Source organism: Pieris napi, chromosome 13 (assembly GCF_905475465.1).
Source record: "Pieris napi chromosome 13, ilPieNapi1.2, whole genome shotgun sequence".
Classification (NCBI taxonomy): Eukaryota; Metazoa; Arthropoda; class Insecta; order Lepidoptera; family Pieridae; genus Pieris; species Pieris napi.
In genome coordinates, this window is record NC_062246.1 from 12,434,398 (window position 1) to 12,462,080 (window position 27,683).

The 27,683-nt window shown below is 32.0% G+C and overlaps 1 long non-coding RNA gene across 1 annotated transcript in view; it reads left to right on the forward strand.

Annotated features, from left to right (window-relative positions):
- LOC125055221 overlaps positions 1-27,137 on the forward strand; it is a 29,519-nt gene extending 2,382 nt beyond the window's left edge. Inside the window, exons 2-4 of the long non-coding RNA XR_007117832.1 lie at positions 16,237-16,270; positions 23,138-23,194; positions 25,054-27,137. This is a non-coding gene — a long non-coding RNA (uncharacterized LOC125055221). The remainder of the gene's footprint in view (positions 1-16,236; positions 16,271-23,137; positions 23,195-25,053) is intronic.
- Positions 27,138-27,683: the final 546 nt, after the last annotated feature.

A 27,683-nucleotide genomic window follows, 5' to 3' on the forward strand; every position in this document is an offset into this window, starting at 1 on the left:
TTATATGAACTAAAGCTGGGGCTATGTTATGTTGCAATTTCTTTCAATTACATAATGTAATTGTGTGATTCTATCGAAATATACTTCGTTATACTTCTTTTTATAACTAATATTCCATTCTTCTAATAAACTACAATTGTATTTAATTAAATATATATTAATAACTAGATTTGTCGTAGGTCAGTATTAAATGTCAATACGTTGAAGGAACAATGACAAGTCAACAAACTTTATAAATAAATGCTTCAAGTACGCAATTACTTATAATTAATAATTAATTACATTATATGATAAGGGGTTTGTTTACTATCACTATTGAACATTAATTCTTACCTATGTTAAGTTATAAAAAAATACATTCCTAAATAAATATAGCGAAAACACAATAAATTACGTAGACCTATACAACAAAAAATACTGTGTATTATATGTTACACTTATTCTCCTTGTGTGCCTTCAAACGGATTTAATAAACTCGTTGTTAAGACTGTACTTAAAAGGATTTCATATACGAAGGACAAAGTTGATGTTGGCTACAATAATAAAATTTAAGGAAAACTGTGTCACTGTCAATCATTCTTGGATTTTCTATTTTTACTGCGTCTGGTCATAGCGTGCTATCGTTTTGGCACTTTTATTTTCACAGGTCTAATGCCAGAGGCAATTAGTTTACCAAACATAATATATATAATATACCTACTAGCTGGCCCCGCGAACTTCGTTTCTCCCTAATGCCTAGCCTACCTTTTTAGTACATACCAACATGGAAAGTTTTGCTATGCTACCCCAGAGACTGTTCGGTTTTCTGAAATGAAAACTTTTTAGGTTTTTCTGTGACTTTTCTCTACCTATATAAACCTCAGAGTTCAAGTTATAAGTTCTTAACTAACAAATAAAAAATAGGGGAGATCATATAGAGGGTAGATGAAAATTAAGGGTTGTACCTATGTATTTTTGTATCCTAGGTAAAATTTAAAAAAAAAATTTCTTATCACTTAAGGGTTTGGAAGATAGATATTAGCCGATTCTCAGACTTACTGAATATGCATAAAAAATTTCATAAGAATCGGTCGAGCCGTTTCGGAGGAGTATGGGAACGAACATTGTGACACGAGAATAAATATTGTAGTTTTGGGTGTCTGTGTACTAAAAGCAACAGTGGTACGTGGGACTCGCCCTCCAGGTACCTACTCTGTTACTCCGGGTAACAGAACCGGGTTAGTAATACCATTTTGAGTAGTCCCACCACGACCGCATCAAGAGACTCTCCCTCCCTTTCGCATTGTACCAGCTACAGCCTTTTTGTTTTATTAAAGGTACATTATGCTTTCAAAGTCATACGTAGTATCATAAAATGTGTAGTATTTGCGTAACCCATATCTCTATCATATCAAGATGCTTAAATATAAATTTAAAAAAATATTATTTACCTATTTATTAGCATACAGAATTAGCCAGCATAGCATAGCATAAACTAAATCTGTAAAATTAGATAAATTTATTGATTTTATAAAAAAAACTACTGATTCTGCAATAACATGTCTAGGTATTCCAAATAGAAAATCATAGTAGTAATTGCGCCAATCCCCATTCCGTAATTAAATGTTATTGACGCTCTATGACAACATGACTATCGCATTACAAAGTGCAATGACCTTGCAGAGTGCATTGATATTTGATAAAGGGCATTGTTTCAAATAAAACTTATTGGAGTTCATTAAACCACGCGTTTATTTATATAAACAATAGAATATAGCTATTACTCGTAGGCCGGCATTGGCAGGTACCTAGTGCCTTATGTGGTGACGACATACACCATAGATGACGAAGATAGAAGATTTTCAACCATGAGATTGGGTTCGTCAACGGATTTTCTTATCATGTGCAAGCTGGCTCCTATATGCTCTCAGAGCTAAATGGGCAATATGTGTAAGTCAAAGATGAAAGAATGTCTTTGCCCTATGCCTCATGAGTTATGACTATTAGGTACATGATCAGCCACAATATGAAGTCATCAATTGACCTATCCGCTGCATTGCTTAATTTGTAAAACTTTGTGCCTACGTTAGTATAGTAGTTTTATTCTAGGAGTACATTGTCTTCACATTATTTAACTAATGTACCTATACAAAATATTCTGAAACCTATTTTAAAAGAGTAGGTACCTAAGTGTGGAGTTTCTTGCCCATTCTTCTCCACACGAAACTACCTTTTGGAATAGGCAACTTTCTAGTTCATCTTTATATTCTATTAAACGTTCAAAAGTGCCATTTTAGGTGATTAAGTTAAATGATTTGACTATTGACTATCAATTCTATGATCAATAAACCATATTTTCTATCTCTCCAAATGTCACTTGCACTAGAGACTGACAATTCTACCCAATAATATTTCACTTCATATTAATATCTGATGGTTAATTCATCAAATCAATTTCAAAATGAGCATGGAGTGTAAACTGAAGGAACAAAGTTTTCGTAATACCTACACATTACTTTGCCTATTTTACTTAATTTAATTATACCTAGTTACATGTTTTTTTTTGTTAATTAATTATACTCTTCTTGTACTTTACCCTCTGTAGGTGTTTCTTTTTAATTGTTCCATAGGGTTGCCTGGAATATATCGATTGTTTGGGATAAGGCCGCCCGTTGCCTAATAACTTATGTAACTAATAACTTTTTTTATATGTATGATTTTGTATATTAGGGAAACGAAGTGTAAATAAATAAATACTTTGCATAAAAGGTATTCACGTCTGTATAATAATTGGTACAATAGCAAATTATCCATACACCGATATTCATCCATTCAATTATCCCTATTTAGGTATAAAGAACACATTTCAGCTGCTACATTTAATGGCAGATTAAAGAAGGCGTACCTACAGCAGTAAATATAACCGTTAACTCTTAATGAAGTCCCTTAAGAAATAGATAGATAAAAGACATTGGAGAGGATTTTTAGCTCTAATCTTACGCCAAAGAATCACGGAGAATAATTAGGAATGTCTGCCCACATATTCTAAATTGCTTACAACTGTAACTGACCTACTGACACACAACACGTCTTACTCAGCAAAGAAACCAAATACTCTATATCTGCATTATATCATAGTTTATTTAAAACTATTTGCGTTCATGCTTTCTGAAACTCGCTCTACCGTACATTGGCTGTCCATCAGCGTATTTAGGTTCTGCATTAAAATAGGTAGGTACCTACCTACCGAAAAAAAGCAAGTACCTACCTATTTTAGAATAAGTATAATGAAACTTCCGTAAATAATACAAACTTAAATTTATTACATTCTTCACATAGCTCGACGTTTCGACTGTTTCTATTTATTTAATTAAATTACAATTCCTGTGCTTTCTAGAAATAGACGTGGAAATTTTTCGTTCTCCCATATCTGTGAGAGCTACGTAGCCCTACGTGATATATATAGATATGCACTTGATAAAGGACACATATAGGTACAATATGTTTACGGACATTGAAATATTAAAATAATGTCCCTTGAGAAACACGACACTATTTCATTATGTTTTTATCAAATCGTAAAAGATACAATATTTTGACTATCAAAATATTTATAATTAAATATATAAGTTTTATCCTTCCCTTATATCAAAACCTACTGAACTATTTATCATACGGCCAATAGACACATCGCGTAGACCATAAAATAAAAAGCTACAAAAAATACACCCAAACCGCACGAGTGCATCCGAAAAAAATAACCAATCAAAAATAGACCAATAGAAAATGTCTATGAGTTTGAATATGGAATGCAAGATGCGTCGTTCGAATTGGCCAATGCGATGCGTGCGCGCACGCCCTTCGAGCCCTTTCGCCTTCGAGCTGTCAAACTGCGCGGACATCATTTGCATTTTATTACTTTTTGTATTTTATAATGCAAATTGATTTCTATTAAACTCAACTCATCATTTACAAAGATTTAAATTGTATTAATTAAAGAATTATTTAATGGGATTCAGCTCATAAAATTAAAAAAGAAATTCAGAGTTAATCCGAAAAAGATTTATTTATACATGTTCAATTGTTATCTATTCGATGGCTGCCAATGTTATGGATGAAATTGTCAGGAACAAATTTTTTTATAATTTCTTATAGTATTTTAGTTACATTTTTAATAATACGCTATGATCATTAATTATTGTTATATATCTACGCGTTAAATTCTCTTTTGAAACAGTGGATTACTCTCATTATTATTTATATTATTAGAATCGCATTTCTGGCTAACTCGTGAACGTTTTCCGAAAGAAATTAAATATGAACAATCCACCTTTGAAGAGATCAAATACTTTAATCTTTGTTTATATTGATAATTAGAAATGGTTGCCAGTTATTCTCGTCCATTTTACGCATTCTATTTGAGAACTGGCAGTCAATGTTTAATTTAAAAAAATCTTATAAACCATCTTTGTGTTGATAAAACTATGAATGACTTTGATCTCCTCACCACCACGCAACGTATTGTTCACGGGTGCCATACACCTAAATCAAGAGTTCGATTATAAGTACAAATGTTTTATACTAGGCCAGTGTACATTATAAACATTCCTAGAGTGGGTGACGTTTATAATGACGTCACGCGATAACACCTACATTGTACAAGGTCGAATTAGTCAGCGTTTTGATTTAATGTGGTCTAACTATTGTTTCTATAGTTTAATTTTGATAAGTACTTATTAACTGTTCTTTTATCTCTGCCTTTTAATAAATTTAAGAAATGTATTAAAGAAAAGCTGTGTAAAAAGGCTTACTATAAAGTTAACGATTATCTAGTTGATAAAAGGGCCTGGGACTAGTGCTAGACAGGCTAATTAATTTGCAATATTTGTTTTAAAATAAGTGTTGTTTGATTATTAACTATTTTAAAAGAGTACCGAGAGTTTTTTTCTTCCGGTTTTTTCTCTCGGCCTACAACCTCTGTCTTCTTTGCCGATGAGTAGGGATTAATAATTTAATGACGTGGAATAAGTGATACCTGTATCATATATTCCATAATAAACATATTTTATTTTTATTTCATTTTATTTTTTTTAAGTAATCCCTTTAATTTTCTGTCTATACTTCGAACCACCAAAACTGCTGCTAATAATAATCCAGTGTTGCTACGTTCTCTTGGGTTGCCTGAGATTGCATCTCTTTGGTAATCGTTCCTCCTTACTCTACTACCATGTTTAGCTTAGAGACTAAACATATAGGCACCAAACCAAGGTCTAGTTAAGAGAGATTTGAATTAATATATAAATCAATAATCGAAATCAAGCAGTTAAGTTAATATATAAGCAACATATAAACCCCATCATAAAAAATTACAAAAGCATTCCTCTCTACCTCTTCATAATGAGGTTATTTCACCAGTGCAATCAGTCAACCCCGTTCCTAGTGGGAGTGCCATAGGTACTGTTGCTTTGGTGCTTCAGCCAAATGGACAGGCACGAACGAGGGAGTACCTCTCACAGAGAACCGGCGCGAAGAGATGCAATATGTTCATCTTATTGTACTCTAGTTTCGTGCCTAAATGAGACTCCCAGTGCCCATAAAAAAGTATGAAGCTGCAGTTCGAACAGAGATTTACCCAGGGTTTCTCCAGGGATCCCCCTCTGGGCGTCCACCATTGGAACATTCGGCATTCGGTGGTAGACACACGGGCTGCCCTTCGTTGAAAACTGCGCTGAAAAACTTAAAAATCTTGTACAATTTTTTAAAAGTCTGGCAACGCACTTGCGAGCCCTCTGGCATTGAGAGTGTCCATGAGCATGTTATCACTTAACATCAGATGCTAAATAGGGCATCTGATGTTTCAGTTTCCTGAATAGGTACTTATATAGAATGAACTTACGTCATAATACGTCAACGAAATCTTTTGGACACAATATTGTTTTCGTTAAAATGCATTTATGTAACAGATTGAAAATATTCATAGTAAATATAGTTTACAATTTTAATAAATATTGTGTAACTTTTAATGTTAGGACTAATAGCCTTGATAAGTCGTACAACTGTTATTATTTTCAATAGTTTGAATGTGTCGGTTAGTATTGATAACAATTTACACATTTTCGATTAAATATCATAAATGATGCATGTTTTGAAAATAAATAAATATTGATTCAAATTGCGTTTGCGTTATACAAAATGATAAACCTAACACTGTCTGAAATCAAAAAGAAACTCGACGCATTTAAAATTGTATTCTATTGTCTTTGGGCAGAAGTTCTAATACATAATTAAACAAAGTCTGCTTTTGTTTTACCATATAATAATAATAAGTCTTTATTCATCAACATCTTATTGGCATAGATAGATTATACAAAAACAGATAGGTATCTATATTTAGAATTTTACTACTCTAAGATGCGGCCTCTGTCCGAATAGCCTACTCCAACTTTATCTACCCTATTTTTATTTTTTTTATAAATATCTTAGCATATTGAAATATTTTTGCTTATTTTTAATAAAAAATACGTTATAGCCGATAACAATTAAACTCTGTTTCGTCTCACTCATTTTTAAATTCATCCATGACGTAAACAATTGATTTTTAAACACTAGTCACGTGACACAAAACGCTCACAGATTACATAGTTGAATCGACACTGATGACAGTTGTAAATAATGTCATCGCCTGTCTAATTCTAATGCTGTCTTCAAGTTTAATTTCGTTGATCTAAATATAATGAAAGTGTATTTATATAATTTAAGAATAAAAATGAACACGTAAAAAACTTGAAGTTTGTTTACGTGTTTACTGACAAACGTCATACGGACGCCATCTTGCATACAGATGCGTTTTGACGTTTTTGAAATTATGATTTTTAAAATATAGACCACTACAGAGACTTACAGAATTAGAACTATTAATGTCTAGGTAAAGATTGTTTAGTCATGAATAAATAATCTGAAACTGTTTTTAAAATCTTCTCAAATATCTCGAACATTGAACAAAATTAATTTCAGACGTTCTTCTCCTATCATCTCATTTAATCCATTTTTATTTTTTCGTTAAATTGCATGTTACATAGTAATAAATATCGTATTTGTCCTTTATGTGGTTAGGTAATTACAACCGTGGGCCGGATATCGACAGGAAGTCCCACGACGGTGGGAAGTGACGTCACAACTTGCACTTACCAAATATTTCGCACAAAATCATTAAATTGCTCCAATTTAATTTAAAGCGAATTGTATTATTTATTTCAACTTTCAACCTTTTGACCAATTTGAGACGCTTACCAAAAACACAATTTACATATAATATATTGTTTTAGGTGAATTACAATTCAACCTAACATTATTAAATAATAACCACATGAATATTTTGAAATGTTATTATCGTCATTATTAAAAAATATAAACGATCTCTTAGGAAAAATAATAATTACAAATTACATACATAAGAGTATTATTTGACATTATATTTTAAGGCCATATTTGTTTACTTCCTTGTTATTTCAAGTTCTCAAAACAATATTCAGTGAGACTGACTTGTTTAATAAAGTGATTGTATTTTACTATTTATTTAGAAAACATATTTTTTTATTATAAAGCCTAGCAACAGTAACCGATTTCCCAAATATTTTCCAGTATATTTTCATTTATTTACGCGTGAAGTCTAAAGAATAAGGCAAACTATATCTTTTGTATTGAAAAATTGATCTCAATTTTTATCAAGCATCACGAGTAAACGTGTCAAAATTATTCTAATCAAGATGAGAGGCTGTGACGAATTCATTTTTTTAATTATATAAAAATTAATAACTTTCTACAACAAAAGAAAAACAATGAATATTTTATCTCAAAACTCAGACTGTAATATAATATACTTAGCACATTTTTAATTAAATTTTTTCTTAATATCGAACCATACCTGAGAAATACGTGAATTCGTGAAGACCAAAAATTCACTAAGTACGAGTTTTATGTCGTACTTAGTCATTGGTTTTCAAGCCTTGGATTTGTCGAAGAGAAAAAGATTGAACTTAAGATCCTCCTTTTATAAAAGTTGGTTAAGAAATAAGAACGTTCGATTTATAAAACGTTGAGGTCGAGTGGCGCGGGCGCCGGCACCGTTAGCTTTAAAGACAAAGTTGACAAGTTACAGCCGTCTCGCTCTAACGCAACGCCTCCCGCCTACATAAAACCGGCACTCTCAATAATTAGTCTTGATACTTTATTTTTGGATAGCGTTATACACTAATGCAAATTTAAATGGTCATTTGTGATATTTATTGGTTTTATTTTTATCCCACTGTTTTTTAAATTTCTCGGTGTAATTTAATATCTGAGGTCCGTTAGATGTCCGCAAAGCAGAGTTTGATCTCAAAATGCTATATTGTTTTTATTTAACGTAGGCGTATAACACAACTTTATTGTATAAATAGTATATATTACTACTAGGTACAAGTTTTTCACTGAAAATGAAAATAAAAATAAACATTTCGTTTAATAAGCAGCATAATATCTAGGTTCTTTTTTGGATCTATGTTAGTTACCCTCATTCTTGAAACACTTGCCAGCCTTGTGACAGTGTGAGTGTCCATGGACGGTGGTATGTATGCTCATTTAACATCAGATGAGCCTCCTGCCTGTTTACCTGTCATAAAAAAACCTATTGAAGATCAAAATATGTAGACGTAAAAATATGAAAGCTGGCATAAAGTCAAAACTATTGCCATAATATAAAAAAAATAATAATAATATGAAAGTGTGAACTTAGTAAGTACTAAAAAAGTTAATGTAACTGAGAATATACTTATTATCGTTGGTAAAACGAAGCAAAGTTTTATTTTGTTTCTGTCCGTAACTCAGATTTTGTTGGACAATTAAAAATAACTCACACTTACCTTATGTCAACAGTTTGATTGTGATAATAAACATGGAACAAGGATTAATAAATTGCGCTTTGTATTTTGCTTTTAATTGGGTCTTTGTCGTAAAGTTTCATAATTAGTAGGTATATTTACTAGATGTTTTAGTATTTTGCGTGAATACCAATGACGATTGTGAGTAGCATAAAACATTTGTAATTGTTGTGAGCTGAATTTTATGGTCGTTTTATAATAATAAAAATTAATGCTGAAGGCAGGAGTCAATATTAGATGTTGTAAAATTTATTTTACATTCGGCTTGAAACTATGAGCATTCTTTTGATGTAAAACATCTTATTTTATTAAATAGTTGCAGTGGGATTAATTTTATTTAATAGTATCTAAGTAATGTTTTCTTAATGATAACCACATTATGAATCAAGAATCTCGAGTGGCTTTATCATACTGTCGCAATCGAGTTGCCTAGACGATTAATTAACAGAGAAAAGGGTTGCCAACAAGAACCTTTTCCCTTTATTTTAATTCTCGTTATAATGAATTAAATAAAAATCATAACTTACATGCAAAAAACATTAGGGTAGAGCGGGGCTAGTTGAGCATAGGGGCAAGTTGGGCAATCGAAATATCTCGGAAACTATTCACCTTACGCGGGAGTATCAAATAGCGAAAAGAAGGAGTCGTAGGAGGGGTAATCATCGCACAATAGCTAGTGGCAGCTCGACGAGTGAGTGAAGTGTCACGGCGTTTTGTTTATTTTGTGACCAAAAAGTAAAAACATTGTTTATCGCAAGTTTTCGTCTGTCTTTGTCTAATGTTCTCTGTTTTCAATCAGGACAGTGTTAATCTTCCAGAAGATTATTGTATTTTTGATTTGTAAATAAGATTTGGGTCTAATTCTAGGCAATTTTTTTACAATCCCACTTTTCTTTTAAAATTCCGGGTTGGGGTAAGTTGAGCAACTATAGCTTAACTAACTCCACGACTTAAACAACTGATGAGTAATGAATCTTTTATATTTGTTTGGATGCTTACAAGAGGAGGAGATGTTCTTACACTACTGAATACTTAAATAATGCTGCAAAGGCTGTCCACGATGAGGAAAAAAGTGTGAATGCCGCCGCTAAAGAATTCGGTATGGGTTGACTTTAAAAAAAATTAAATGAAAGTGATGGTTTATTTATGGGCTATACAACACCGAGGGAAGTATATCCTCCCTTACAGGAGGACTATTTGAAAAAATACTTGCTACAAATGGAATTTTTCTCCAAAAGACGACCATCGCCTTGCCTAAGAGTGTGCTGCTAAATTTGGCATTGAAATTCCACCCAGCTGAATTGCAAATAAGATGGCCGGAAAATAATGGTTGATGATGTTTTTAAAACAAAAAAATACAAAAACCCGAACCCACCAGCCTTGGTAATCTTTTTTAGAAATTATTGGAAGTAATGGATAGATATGGATGCTCATGTTTTGTTGATTCTAGTTTCGGGTAATTATACAAAGAAAATTTCTTTAAGTTTTGTTGTTCTGTCAATAAAAGACTATAAATAAAAAGCTGACTGTCTAACAAATATTTTACTTCATCTCAAGTTAACATAGAACCCATGGTTTGGCCTAGACATTCTTAGTGCTCAACTTGCCCCATACCCTTGCTCAACTTACCCCACCTATGGGGTACATTGAGCATACTTGACTTTCTGCATTTAAACATCTGTAGCTATTATATTGGACTTGTTACAAAATAATACTATGGACACTTTTGTTAAGGGATAAATTACTAATCCATCAGGACACATAACAACTCATTGAGACTTATCATTGAGGAGCTATATCCAAGCAAGTGAAAAATTGCTCAACTAGCCCCGCCCTACCCTACCTACCAATTATTCAATTTTTTTATTAAATCTTTATTTTTATTCATCTATAATTTATTACGCCTACTAATAACAGTACTATGAGTACTACATAACAAGACTTCTGATTAGTAAAGTTATAGATAAGATGTTATAAGTATTGTGTTCAGGTACTTCGTCTACATCTATTATCGAGGCTTTAGAAAAGTTTTGAAGTGAAACTTCTTTAGGCGCATGAGGGTAACATTTTTACGGATGTACCGCAATAATAATAATATTAGCGTCATGAAGATGTGCAGCGTTTTTGTCAAAGAAAAGGAAGAGAGCTATTGAGACCGATTGAGAGAGAGTGAGAAGGGCAAATTACCTTATAGAAATTCTATTTTTAAAATTAAAATTTCGTAAAGAGAATTTATGAAATATTAGTAGGTATTTTATATTTTATGCAAAATAATTTATTGAAATCTCAAATGACGAATTGTAAATTAAAATGACACGTGATCGAAGAAATAAATTTAAAAATTAAATTCATAATTTGTAATAATTTTCGACACTTTTACTAATTTAATGACAATTAAATTCCTAACATATCTTCCTTTTTCCTCGCTTCAAGTCTTAGAAACCAAAAGTGTTAGATTTGTATAAATATGAACAAGACTTAAAAATTTGTTTGTCAAAGAATTTTCCCTCGCTCGCACTTTTTTTGTTTATGTTATTTGTTTTGTTTTCATAAGTGTGATCTTTAAATACATAACTAATATATAAAATAATTTCGTTAAATTTTGCACAACCCTTAGTCGCACTTTAATGCTATCTATAAATAGTTTCCTGTTGCTAGGTGACAGTCGCTATGCGAAATTCTATGAAGCCAAGCTGCATGATTCACGCATTCTACTTTTTGCGCCATTCACTGCTTCAAGGTCGCTGCTTTCTCAACCACATTGGCGTTCAATTGTTATACTGAGTTTTGATTGTTAAAAAATAATAATAATAATAAATATCATAAAAACAGGTTATTATTACTAATTATTGTATTGATGTAGTATTATTATATATTTGACTTGCAAACAAGATTCTAATAAGATTATTTATATTTACGTATTTAAGTTATATAATATATTATTCGTTAAAATTCTGACGACATTCACAAAGGGCACTACAATAAAATGAATTTAGCCTATACTTTCATAATATATTGTCTTATAAATACCACTTAGGTTAATGTTTCTCCTTACACGATACTTGTAAAATAAAAAAAATTGAGCACACCTCAAACTTATCCAACAATCAAGACTGCATAGTCGCAGTATATTGATCGAAATTCAAGTTCGGAACAAAAAGTAGACTGTACCCCGTCCTTCCCGCACGGCGTTAAATTACGTAAGTTCGAGCGAGATAGCTACGCGACGTCAGTAGGCCGGTACATTGAACCCTAATTTGAGACAGAGCTCCTAAAATAGCAGCTATCTCCTTCAAGCTGAATTTAATACATTTTAAAGAGGTTAGGTCTCTCCGTATTTCACGACTTTCTTAGGTGATTTGACATTTTTTTTAAGTCTAGATTTTTCAGAATGTAGTGCAGTAGTTTCGGATGCAGTGTGATAAATCTGACTCAAATTTATTTTACGAGTAATTGATGAACCAGTTTGGGCTTTTTAAACTTTTTTTAGCGTCTTTCCTGTGATATATAGAACTTGTGTGGTTTGTGTTTAATTCGAAAGAAATATCATAAAACAAAATATGTTTAATTAGTGAAAGCATTTTAGGAGTGATTTTAAAGTTTACCAACATTTTGTGTATTTGATTTCATTTAATGTGATTGTGGTAATTATTATGTAAGGGTATGTACCTATTATTAAATCTACTTCAAAATTATTTTTTTATCTAATTTATCTATTAATTTATTTCTAATTTGTCTATCTATTATAAAATTAAGTACTTTGACTAAAAAAATATTATTTTGTATACAAAATGTTTAAATTTGTATACAAAATAATATTGATGATTTTTTGTAATATTTGTGTCTTGATAACAAAATAACCCTAATTATATTATAAATTTTTTTTTGTGTGAAAAAAAAAATGTTTTACGTAATAATTATATTCAAAGTTAACTTAATATGAAATCGACACTAGTGTATGGTGGTGGATTAAAAGTGGTATTAAGTGTTGTCCTTACAATATTTTTTTAAATGAGTCAGTGAATATTAAACAATTTCAATTCGAAGTCAAATGTATATCACTTAAATAAGTTATTTTAACATACATAGGACATAAGTATCAAAATCGTTAATGTACAAAATATCAAGAAAACCGAAAAATATATTAAAATCCTATAAGATATTTAATTTCGACTCGCTATTTATATATTTACACAGTAATGTAATTCATTGTTCGATCAATTTCTTTTTAATGAATTCTTATTTTATTGCTAGAGCAGTTTTTTAGTTACCTTTATTTTATTCATTAGGATTTAATTAAGTATCTCCTTGATGAACTAATTTTTATCTCCAAACCATTATACAATTCAGATTTTTAATTTTCAATTATACTAGCGCCATCTAGCGTCAAGTAGAAGAACCATAATAAGCGCAGAAAAGTGCAAAGTGATTAGTTTTGTTAATATGAATTTAAAATATTCAAAACTATATTCAAGATATTCAAAACTATGTTTTCACGAAAAAGAAATTATTTATTATAAACTGTACGGCGTACATACCGGTGTCTCGTCCCTCACAAGACAAAAAAAATTTATTTTATTATAGGATATTATTTATACGTATCCATTTTTTATATTTATATTTATTATTAAATAGATAATTATTTTATACACGCCAGATTCTTACATTTTTCTTAACGCGGGTTTTTCTTTACATAGTTATTTCTAACATCAAATATTTTTTATACCATTGGTCTGCTTCATCTCCTTCGGGTTATATATATTAGACTTTTAAAATGATATCATTATTAATTTAATAAGATAAACGTGATTTGTTACTAAATATAATCACGTAAATAAAATATATGTAATTAAATATGTATTATGAGCAATCGTAGGGCAATTAATGTCAAAAAAATACTTTCCAATTGGACTTTTTACTTTAATATTTTTTTTAAGATGTCCTTTTATTAATACAATAGAATTAAAATTTGGATACAACAGTTAAAATGGGATATTAACATAAAGATAATAGTAATAATTAAAAGGCATAAATTACAAAATCAGTGTCAATGTGAGAGGGGCCATCTCAATAGATACAATATTGTTTTGTTCATTGGTCCTGGGTTTGTTTTCCTACTAAAAATAGTCCTTTTAACCTCTAAATAAATTACCCATATAAGGCATGTATGTCACATATTAACAAGATAACTAGTATACTATATTGAGAAAGAGAAACAAAAATATAGTATTATGTATGTATATAAAGATTGTACGTATATCCTTGAACAATGCTTGCGTTTTAGCAACATAATACATTTTATCATGTCACATCTTGTCTGGTCTTGAATCTTTCCATTGATCTGAAGATAGAATATTCCGAGACGGGACTCGAACCCGCCACCGTGTCATTGCCACGTGAACTCTGCTTTGTTTCCATTGTGTTGCGCGTTAGTTATCTACAGACGTTTTTCTATTTCATGTCATTATTTAACTTAAATTTATTGTATTTTATGATTAAGTGACTTTCATAAAGCTAAATAAAAAAGTGTCTAATTATTGTTTAATTTACTATCAACTTTTAAGTCAAAATATTCTAACAATTCTTTGGAAATTCATGAGAATCATTATGAAAGTTATCAGTTTTCAATAATTTAACTAGTTTAAATAATCACAATCATGAGATACATTACTTTAATATAAATATAAAGGTAATTTTTTTTATTAAAACACAAATATATACCTATATTATGCCATTGCTTAATAAGATAATAATGAAACATTCTTCTATTCCGTTGTGAGTTTCTGCCTATTTTTGTCTAATAAATCTTAATATACTTAACTATATTATATTTAAGCACATTTCTCTATTACAAAAACTTGTTTTTAGATGTTTAGGTTATAGTAGTATGTCAAGACACTAATTAACTACTTGTTTCTTTTAATTTATGGTGGATATAAAAGAGGCTAGAGAGATCTATATTATATTTCGTAAAAACATTGGCAAACATTTAAATTCGTATGTTTTTATAAAGACGGGAAATTCTCGTGTCGTGTGATAAAGAACACTGTCTGCGTATCACGGTAGCCAAACCGGTCGAGACGAGTACTCAACTGAATCACGCACACACAGACTTGTATCCGCGTTTCTATAACTTAACGATTACGAATCGTTTTACGTGTATTATTAGTCTTATAAACTACCTTTCGTCCGTGGCTTCAATCCAATAATTATTTCGTTTAGTGAATGCTATTAACAATTTATATTAATTGAGTTAATTAGTTCGGGACACGTAACTGAAATTATTTACATAAATATATTATGCGCTGTGATCTGATGTCGATACAAATGTTGGAACATCTCAGTAGCTTAGTGTTTAACGCACATAACGTATAGACGAGGTGTTTGACTCCCGGTGATTCAACAATTATTTCAAATAGACGTGAATAGATATGTTGGTCTGTCCTTAGCCTCATTTAGAGATTATTATTAGTTTAGTTTACTTATAATAAAACAATTAACAATTCTGAATATAGCATAGGTAGGTATAATTCACAAACAGTTGTTTTTGCCTTAATTAATGGTGAAGGTTCTTATTTTGTTAATTCATATATATGGGTATATTATTATACTTATATTTTGTAATATTAAGTTTGTTGTGTGAATCAGTGGCGTCACCTATTTCCACTTGAACACAACTATTTTTAATTTTTTAAATGCATTTTGTGCATTGGGGATTAAATCCTATTATTCTATATAAACCCTAAATTTCACCATGGGGAGAAAGTTACCCGCCATTGGTGCATACGACCCCATATTATTAACCAATCGGGGCCAAAGTCCAAAATGCATGGGGTGAATAATTTTTTCCAACTTTATTTTTATGTGCAACGAATTTTAGATTTTTTTCGATTTTTACTGAATATTTTAACATTAATGTAAAGAATAAATGTTATATTACTAAGGCGTTGGCAAAAACTAGACTTAGGTTTTGTAATAATCCATAAATGACCTACCGCAATGTATCGTTTATCCTAGGTCAGGAGCAGAAACAAAAACTTATATCTATCAATAAGCTCAGTGGTTCGTCAGATTAACATAGTTTGGTGTGGAGATAATATTAAGAGAGATATTGATTCTACAAACTTTTTCACATTCAAAAAAATAAACTATGAAATAAGTAATAGGAAAACATAATTTAATAAATTTAAACTTACAAGAATATCTTAAAATAATTCGTAAATCATATAGCCATAATCCCACGCAAATCTGTAGATAAAAGAAATAGCCTCAGAAATGTGTCTGCCCTATGTCTCACATTGGGGAATTCAATATTTATAATTCATTTATTTTGTTTCAGATTTCTGAGAAATCGAAGCGGGACCTAATGTTTGGTAAGTTTAAAATTTTATTACATTTACTTTAGACAAAAAACCATACACACCTTCATTACATTTATTTTCTAGTATTTCCCTCTAACTAAATAAGTTTTGAGTCTAGATCCATTGAGATTATTAAAAAAATATTCCTCACTATGGTCTCGTCTACTCATAAAAATCCCATTCACTATGCCCTATTATTGACGATAAATTGTCTGGATAACTTGTGAATGAAAATTGAACCTTAATGGAACCGAATATGGTTCAAAGTGTTTCGACATTCTCTTATGTTGGTAGTACAGACGAGACATAAAAAAATTGATACGCCAGTTTCGTGCGAAATCCGCAGAGGAAGGTCGTGTCGTGTCGAAACCAAAAAGTTATATTCTTTACGTAAATTTTGTATGTCGCTTGTAGATTTGATTGTACTGTATTTATTTGTGAATTGTAGAGATTTTAGAATATTGAATCTACTTTTAAATGAGGTGTTATTATAGAAATAGTGAAAAAGAGTGTTATGTGAAGGTGGGGTTGATTTTTAAATGGAAGTCAGGTAACGTTTTGACCACCATTTTTATCAATAAAAAAAACATTTCTAATGAAACTACGTTTATAGGTGTTTCAGTTTTAAGATTTAATTAACAGAATTATACTTAAAAGCCTTAAATATTCCTTTCTTTTTTTATCATTCAATAATTTGCACCGAAGTTTTTGTCCTTTATTTTTCATGTCCCATGCCCCCATGGATCACATCTCCATTCTCCACTTAAATGCAACGACGACCCTATATACGAATAGTCCTTGTCTTTTTGTCATTGTAAAGTTTGTACCTATTAAAAAAAATTATATTCTGTGTCCATTATTTAATTATGATAGACATAACCATGGAACCCAGAACAATTGTTTTACCTCGGGAATCGAAACGTTACCCAAAGCCACAAAGGTGGATTTGAGTTCAATTGGCTGATGTCCTTCGATTGACATGTAGCAATGTCTTTGTCGTAAAAAATATTAGCGTCAAAGAGGTTCGCTTTTAAGGCGAACAGAGTCGGCTAAACATTAGCAGGACCGCGGCTTCATCCACATTAATTCGCAAATAAGCACATCGAAGTATAATGGAGACTATGCAAGCACAATCATGTCATGTGTCTTTTTCGCAAGGCCTCGCAACAAAGTGAAGTTCATAAGCCACAAAAAGGCCACCTCAAAGCGGAGTCGTTCGTAGATAATTATTCCCAAATTGTACGTATTTAAATCTATTATGAATAACCTTGTGGGTCATGAGACTCCGCGCTTCACTGCGTCAGACATATTGTTGCCCACACGCCTTAATACAGCTGGGCGATGGGAAAATGGGATAATTTCATATACAACAAAAAGCACGTGGAGCCTTCGACGAGGTAATTCTAATTATATTTGTGCTCACGAATAGTTCAACTACTTCTAGTCGAATTTCGACTGGTTTAATGCTTTTAATAAAGTTGTATCGAAACGATAAATAAGTGGACCTTTAGTCAAATATTAAGAGAAACAGTCTTGATTTACACACTTTTTTATTTAAAATAATAACTAATCAATAAATTAAAGAAAAATCCAGAAAATACCATAGATAGCTGTGCCACGCCCTGCAGCTTTTCTCGATGGATATGATAGGATAGGTTGGATGGATAGGAGGGTATCCATCGAAAAAAATTGTAATGTATATACCTAAATAATATTAGACAAAACAAACAGGTCTCCGGATGATAAAAGTTGTAATACTAATTCTTATTAACTTTACAGATTTTTTCGAGATTTTTTTTTAAACATACAAATATACATTACACTTACGAAGGCGGCTTTGAAATCTACACTAATATTATAAAGAGGAAAACTTTGTTTGTTTGTTTGTTTGTTTGTTTGATTGTAATGAATAGGCTCATAAACTACTGGACCGATTTTAAAAATTCTTTCACCAATCGAAAGCTACATTATCCACGAGTAATATAGGCTATATTTAATTTTGAACAAAAATAGGGTTCCGTAAGATATTAGGGTTTTTCGGACACAAGGTGTAAAAAATCAACCAAAAAAGTTACTTATTTTGCGTACCCTGCCTAAACTATTAAAGATAGAACCATAAAATGTTCTAAGTAATTGTAGATCTTATAAATATCTACAAAAAAGTCCGCAACACACTATACCTGTCTATGTCGAGTGAGGCACAATAACCATAAATGATAAACATGGCAAAATGACGTTTGCCGGATCAGCTAGTATGTAATATACAACAATGTCACATAGAAATTGATAATAACTACTTTATCAAACACAAAATAAAACATTGCCTAACCTAACATAACTTTTTATCCGTTAAAATTCGGAGCTCGTCGAACCGAAAACTTTTTCTGCAATCTATACATCAAATTAGGTGCCAATTGAAAAATCCTTTTAATTCGCAAAAAATCGATATCCGATACAAAAAATCGATCTTTTGTTCGCGCCCTTTTGTCAAGTAAAAAATTGATAAAGGTTTAAAAAAATCAATAGAATCGCGTGACTGAGCGGAAAAAATTATACCCCGTTTTGGGGTAAAAAGGGATTTCGCGAAAGTACAGTCGTGGGCAATGTTACATTTAAAAAGCATTGAATAATTAGTATTCTCAGTTGTCAATAATTTTATTTATTTTAATTCCTCGCTTCGATTCAACAATGTTTGGCACTCCTACGTACCTACATTTACGCAGAGAAAAATATCAAGAGTTTGTTTGTCTGTTTGGTTGGTTAAACACTAATCTTTAACTCTTAAAATACTCTTTGTGGTAGTCATATATGATAAAACAGAAAAGCAACTTTTTTGTCAGAGTCAGCTGCAAAACAACTTTTGCATTTATGTAGTTAATGCAAGTGCGTATGTGTGTACCAAGTATCGTAATATAACATCTTTTCGCTATCACTGTACCCGCCAAAATAATTAGTATAGCCATTGAGTTTTTTTATTTATTTCTGCGCGAATTGAAATCAGCTGCGCCAAAAGCGATGGAACAAAAGTTGTCGACCCCGAAAGGGATGCGTACAATACAACTTTTTTTACTTTTTTCGCATTTTATAATGCGCTAGAGTCGTGTGGATATTACTCATGATTACGTGAAAAAAATAAATTCAAATATTTAAAAATAGTTTAGGTACATGTATATGAAATTTGTTTTTTGAAGAAGACTGTTCTTGAAAACAGGAATTATGAACAGATAATATTGGACATAGGTTGGCTAAACCAATTTGGGTAGAATTTTAAGATCATCTGTTAAGTGGAAAGTTAGAGGCTCTTTAGAATTTAAGTTAAAATGTTTTCTGTTGATAGCCACAAATGTTTCAAATGAAAGCAACAATATTTCTGAGTACCCTTATATATGAAAAAGAGGCATATCATTTGTATTCGTTCGTAAAAAAACAACAAAATTCGCGTGTAACAAAAGAATCTCCGTTTGGCGAAATAAGAACAATCCGAAGATAAATTTTGGGTAGCGTTTTGCTTCAACCAATTTTTAACCGATTTTAATAGGTAATGGCGCTAATCATACCCACTGTTTTACACAAAAATTCTCTTTTTCTGTATTCTGACGCATTAAGGTTTTTAAAGTCAAGGTTTTAAGTCGAGTTAAGAAAAATACTGCGTAAATTGGCGACCTATACGAATAGGTACTACTTGCGCAAAACAAATTGCAATTGCAAAACAAAACAATTAAAAAAACTGGTTTAAAACACTAGGCCCTATATGGTATATACCTACGGTGTGTCATGTTTTTGAAAATAAAAGGCTTAACAGGTACCTACAGTTGAGCTATAACTACGATGATAGTTATTTAAGCGAAGGCAGCATAAAACGGGTTTTTTGAGAATTCCAACTACTTAGTTATGCAGCGGTTGAATTCTAGAATCTAGATTTAAACTCGTCAATCAATTCGTGACACTCGCACAGACGGACATACTAACTTCCAAGAACCAGCCTGGCTTCTTACACCTCAAGTATCGAGGAAAGCGAGCTGGTGTAACTCACTCGCTGAGGCGGGTAACTGATATGTGGCTGCGCTTTGTTGTCTCTGGGTTTAAGTAATCCAATAAATATACATATTATACGTGAGAAAGTACATTTATGTAAATGTAATCAAATAAGTAGATTAATAAGAACAAAGCAATGTATCCTGATACGTAATTATAGTTTTTGACAGATTTTATTCCATATTTAATCATTCATTTAATAGATGACTATGAGAGCGTAAAATCTTAACCTATAAGTATTTTCGGCACATTTATACATTTCTCCTATAAATGTCAAAAGGTCAAAATCATTTATTCATATAGGTAACACAATGTAGACTTATGAACGTCGAAAAAGAAATATACATTTAATACTTCTAATTTTACATTTACTGCCAGTTCTCAAATCAAGGGCGAACGGAAGAGAATAACTGCAGAACAAATAAACTATTATAGGACCATATTTGAAGAGCTAATTGTAAAAATAAAATGACCCGCCCTATCTCACAACGTACACCACACGCCAACCGGTTACGAAGGAGGTCACAAAGAAAAAAAATGTCTAGCTGCAGTCTGCCGCGAGTTGATATTTTTATCCCAAATGTGGCTGCAAACCGGTCAATTGCATGTCTGGCTTCTTGAATATGGGTTAAACAGACATTTCAATTGCCAAGGTCCCGTCGAGGTCTAGCTTACATCGTAGTTAAATCTATATTTAACTGAAGCAGTCATTTTACGATTTGGCATTCTGATAAGGAGGGAGCTTGTAGTTTATTGTTTATCAGAATGCCAAATCGTAAAATGACTGCTTCACGACTGATTTGAGCGCGACCGCCGATGCGAAAACCGCTGTGCGAGTTCAAAAAGTGAGTTACAGAATCGCAAGGCTGATGAGCTTTCCGACCGTTTATCCCCTGTTCTATAAAATTAAAATGCATAGGAACTATTATATTAACAAAAGCAACACTTTTACAATATCTCATCGAAATTTGTATATGTGTAACATATATTCATATAGCCAAAAGCCGGAAAATACTGCTTCTGATATGAATTAAGGATGAAACCGAAAATGCAGGCAAAAGGCACTCTCGCTTGCAATCGTCAATAGAGCGATTTATTGTCAACGATAAAGACGTCTTTATGTCATTCGAGGAATAATAAAGTAGAGATGACTTTGGCAGTACCTGAACATCACTCGAACGTAATTTGTTTATTGCATATATTCTCATTAATATATACAATATGACGATAATAATCTTAAAAAATATAATATAATAACTAAAATATATTATTAAAAAGAGTGCCTTTTGGCAAGGTTCCGAAGATACTGGCAGCGTTCCCCCTTTGAATTGCTAGACTAATTCTTTGTCCGAGGTAGCTGCCAGCTCTTCGGTCTCCTGTGATGTCGACTAACCTTTTTGCTATTTCCTTAAAAAGCCTTATAGCGCTAGGATCCAACAAACCAAGGGTCTCGTTACCGAATGGGACAAAATCATATCGGAGCCTATGCACATATTATATAATATCCACTGCTATTTTCATCATGAGAAATATCAGAGAATTACTACCAAATAAGCTAGACAATGCGCTATAAATAGAAGGAAATAATCATTTAAAATCCAATAAAGAAGAGAAGTAAACCAGTTCCTTGACCTAATCTTCAACTGGAAACTTTTGGAATAATTTGTAAGGATTTTTTTTAACTTAAGTGAAGTAAGTTAGTGAAACCTCGAATGATATGTGGTCATACATCACTAGCATTACTTAGAGGAGGATAGTGTATAGTACCATCTCCCTTTAGAGGCGTGAGTTGTGACGTCACTCGCGATAATTGTCACCGGAAACGGGACAGACGCGCAGACGCATACGCTGAATAATAGCGTAAGAGGTGCTTATTCGTTTGAGGCACATTCAATGCAATGATTCCGGTCCTCAACCCAGTGAGGCAGCAGTCTCTCTGATCTTCTACTGTATCGTTGTACCAGCCTGGCTTTGTTGTTAAATGACATGAAGGTACACCGTTTGATTCTTGTCGGAACGCTTATTGTTGCGGGTTGGTAGGCACCGTAGACGGATGGTTGCACTGATTATTCACTTGCCTTGGAAATCAAAGACGTAAAGATGGATATCCCTTGCCCCATTGGGAGTCACGGGGACAACCAACATTAGTTTTGGTTTAGAGTTTGCATTAGTAACGGTTTCAGGTGACAACTTGCTGTAACCGAGACATTTAAAAAAATTTAAGACCAATTTCCCAAATTTAAGAAACCAATGAAAATTAGAAATTATTAAAAAAAATTTGATTTCATTGAAATCGAGTAAACTTTACAATTAATAAAGCAGCTCTCACTAGCAAAACAGTTTACAATGTTGAAAATCATATCGCTTTGTGTACAACCGTTATTGTTATCAAGATTAAACAAACAACCAAATGTATTCAGTTCGAACACTGGCAGATAAGTTTTAAAGAAATCGTTTAGATTTTTGCCATTAAAAGTACCTATATTACACAAGATTTCACATTATGAGCCTTCGACACGCCGTCCTAGACAATATTATTATTACTATATATATCCTTAAGGTAGCTAATGTTATGGTATAGTTATAACTTATAAGCCATATGAACACATCAGGATATTTCCGCACCAGTTTATGACAGAAAATTCAAAATCATTTATTCATATAGATGTACACTTATGAACGTCAAAAAAAAATCATTTACTGCCAGTTCTCAAATCAAGAGCGTAGAACGGAAGAGAAGAACTGGCAATAAACTCTCCGCCACTCTTTTTGTTAGTTAGGATGTTAAGAATTTAATTCTAACAATCGTAATATAATTTCTAATTAGTTTTTTCTCAATTCCAGGAAGAGCAAAACGGTGAAAGTCAGCATTAAGGGAAATTGAGGAGGAGATATATTCAGGTTGTTATTATATATTTATATTAATACATAATTGACACAAAAGATGCTATTAAAAGCAAATATTAAGTTTAATTGAATTTGCTATTCTAAGAAGATACCTTTATGAAAGAAAATTTACGTGGCTATTCTAAATTAAAAGCTAAGTTGAAAATATATTACGACTTATAAAATCGATATAATACAAGTATAAAAATAAACAGACAGGAACATTATATCGAGTGGGTATTGAACCTACGACCTGTCGAGGGTCATTGCGTGGCAGAGGTCAAAGACCGATTACGTCGAGTTCAACGTATGCCAATTTTCATGAATTTTCATACATTGACTATTATTGATGCAATTCTGTTTACATTATTATTTGAGGTTGTTGTATGGGGTTTGATCGCTATAGTCTAGCATCTAGTGGTGAGCCAAGTTCCGATCAAGACTTTTCAATACTTATAAATATTTTAAATCTAAATAGAATTTTAAATATCAAAATGTTTACTCGTACAGTACAGTACACTTTGTACAGTATTGTCGCGTTGTTCTTGTATTTCTCTACTGGAACTAATGACTTATTCACACTGAAACAGGCGGTTATTTAGAAAACGCATTTGATAACGTTTCTCTTTGAAATAATTACACGTTGAATTGTGAAATTTTCGGACTTTTCAGATGGTTTAAAAGTAACGTAGCAATTCCGACTGGGACTACTTGATGATAGGCAGTAGACATGCCTTGCATCGTATACAACAACTCTGAATTTAGTTTTAATTTACGAGAAGTGAGAAGAACTGATGAGAAGAGAGAAGACTTAGCTCCGTGGCACTCGAGTGTCACGCTCACATTAATCCCATTAATGCAACTTAACAAAAACTACTAAATAGATTCTCCCAGCTAGAATCTCGCTATCAAGTTAGCCAGGGGGTGTCTGAGCGATGTCTAGACGGCTGGAGGGCGGGGGTGGCGGCTTCGTCTAGACAGCTGATCTCGTCTATGGATCTGTGGTCTTCCTGTGTTTTGTTAACCACTATCTTGCTTATCACTGTAAAGGTGATCTGAGTAGTATATACTGTGGTATACAATTTCTACGATATAATTTAATTAATTGTTTTAAAACCCAAATAATAACTATTTTATTATTTGGGATTTAAGTATAGTTTCCCTTTATAAATGGGTTTTCCTCAACTGCCTTTTTTAGTTTCCATTAAAATATCATAGAATTTTGTTACGTGCGTTTGATAAGCTACCTAATCAATGAGATTTCTGCGTCTTTAATAATATTTTGCCAATAACGTTATAGAAATTAGATTATTTAATTCTATTAACCAATTGTCTAATTATTTACACTAGGTCATTGTGATGTTTCCGTTCGGTTCCCTTAAACGTCTAACTGTAGCGAATCGATAAAAAAGCACAAAGACGATCTTTTGTTGTCGACGCTCGGTTTTTTAGTGTTTTTTCAACATTTTTAGCGGTTTTTTTTCTTATTTTTGTAAAATCGCGAAACATCTGTTCAATTTCCCACGACTTACCGTTGAGCTTCACACCTGTTGTGCAAATTTTTGCTTTTATTACACTTACTTCCCTCTAAGACTTAGCTCGCGTCAATCTGGGAAATAAAATGTTCCTCGGCGTTCGCTTATTGTTTGTTATACGTGCCACGAAATCCAGATTTATTTTAAGAAATTAATTTAAAAAGTTCAGCCCCTGTGGCAGAGTACCTTCAAAGCTGGCAGCATTCCCTAACTGTGTTGCGAAAAGCACCAGCTCTGAAAAGAAATAGTTTTGATTGTGAATTAAGGAAACTCCAAGTTTTGGTCTTTTAAAAAAACATACATTTTGCACGTATGATATAAAAAATCGTCACTTTTCAGGACGGTGGGCGCAGATGAGGAAATGCCAAGTGAAGAAATCTGGACCAGTCGCAGCAGCCAACGGATGCACCAATGAAGATTCTATCACTATGATGGTTTTGTTCCCATCCGTCCATACGTCACGGGAATTCACTATTGATTTTCATTACTTCTATCCTTTTGGAATGTCAATCTTAAATATATTATATTATTCATTATGGTTTCTATAAAAGGACTGACGGATCTTAGCCGAGTCAATATCTAGTCCGCGATTTCCTTGGAAACAACTGAGTCGATAAGATCTTTGCTCATTTCGCAATTTTTTCATATACCTACATATATTCGCAACATATTTCTAACTAAGAACCCGATTTGTATTTTATCATATAATTTAAAATGGATGGCGGAAGTTGTCTCGTTTTGCCTGTTAAGTGTATCAGGTAAAGGCCGACTACTTGGATATAAAAGCAAAATTAATCATACAGATGTAATAAATGTCCCATGCCCCGTGGGAACGTTACAAGACTCCATACAACTGTGGCTATTGGTAATAGAATAATTGTCTTCATATTTGGATTTTCGTCATTGTACATGTACCATTTAATTTAGAATCACGCTAAGTAGTTAATATTTATTTTGATGTTTGCTTGTTTAACATATTATGTTCATTATTGTTTTTAATTTAATCGATATGCAAAAGCACATTTTGTTGCGTCTGCCACATCTACTTGATATTTTGTTGACCTATTATAATTTTTCTCCCACTTAGCTTTGGACCCTCTCAACTGGGACCCGTAGACCCGAACTTGTGCGCAAAGTCGTATGGAAGAGTAGACTGCGACGTTTCCGTCTCACGTTTATAACCGCGTATTGCGTCCGTACAAAGTTTCTTGACGGACGATTCTGCCCCTTCTTTTGCCGATATCCAATTTATTGATCTATTCTCATCAGCATTTAGTATCGCATTACACCATAAATGACTATAATCTATGTTGCTCTAAAGAGTATAATCTGTCTTCGTGACGTGATTTATATTTTTGAGATTCATAAAATGTCAATTGTCAAAGATAGAGGAATGCGAATTTCGTGTGACGGCTATTAGTCGCAAGTCTACGTCATCCACACAAGTTTGGTGATACGCGGGAACAGTTTTGGCGGGATTTCGACGCTTCAACATTTTTAGTTACCTTTTTATTATGTGTGTTGTGTTATTATTACGTAGATTTTGTTTTTATAAATTTATGTAATTAGTTTTCATATAGCTAGTTTTTTGTGCAAATAATGATTTTATCTTTTTAATAAAATGTACTAAAATGTAGAGAACTCTCTTCTTAATTTCTTCATTTATAATGATTGTTAGTGTTATCTAGGTAAAATAGACCATGTCGGGTTGAGGTAGTAGGTTGTATAGTACAGTATTACACCATTTAGGAGAGACTGTATAGCCTGCTAACTTTACTCGCTGTGGGACATTCCACACGAAGACTAGGAAGACCAGAAGACTACAGAGCATACTGGAGGACGAGATAGAAGCATACGTGGAAATAATGTAAAGAAGCGTCCCCTCACCTCTGAATAGGAGGAACTTGATGAGAACTCCAAATGATAAGTTTGTAATGCTTTCTAAGTACTTCAAACTTATATTTTGGGGCCATCTGGGTGTCAAATGTTAATAGGAAAAATTTATTTCCTTTCCTTCTCACAGCTTTTCCTTTAAAATATGAAATGGCGATAATATGCACACATTCCTTCTGTTAAAGGAATAAAATGCAATAATATTTCTGTATCTAAATGTAAATAATATGTATTCATACTTCTCTCCTCTCTTGTTTTATTCTAATTACTAAAGTAGTTTTAGGTAAAAAAAAAGGTATAAAAACCAAATAAAAGAGAAAAAACTCAATATTAAAATATAGTTGTAGTTATATTGAATATTACTTGGTGGCCTTACAGTTAGCAATCTGATGTTTACCGACATCGCAATGAGTACAAATTCATCTTTTGTTTAGATTAAGCAAAATGAAGACTGCGCCGAACATGTATTAAATATGAAAAAATATTTAATTGAAATTCAATATTGTAAAGTAGATTAATGATGATGTAAATTAATTAAAATCTAATAATAAAAACTGATTACGGTTCTGTTTATTGACTCTTTAAGTTATTTTTATATAATTATTGTTTTAAGTATATACAGGTTGGCCAAAAAGTCACACAATTCACAATCGTGTATTACAGGGTCACTTTTCGGTAGAGTATTTTTTTTTCACAGTGGAGTCCGAAGTAAACAAAAAGTTATGATTTGAAAAAAAATTTATATCGTATAACTTAATATTATCTTCAATACACTCAATAAATAACTATAAATACCTAGTTATAGTGGATATTATGAAAAAGATACAGGATGTAGATTTTTTCGAATTTTAATAAGAATTAGTAAAAAAAGTCAATTTTCTTATAAAAACGCAAAATAAATTATAACTCTGCAGAGGTTGAGCTTATAGACCTCCCGTAGAACAACTCCCGTTTTTTGCAGCTGATGACCTCATCTATCCCCTACTTGCATTTGATCCACGACTTTTTGACCATCCTGTATAGTTATATTACTTCTGGAAGTAACTAATTTATTTAAATTTATTTATTGTTTTTAC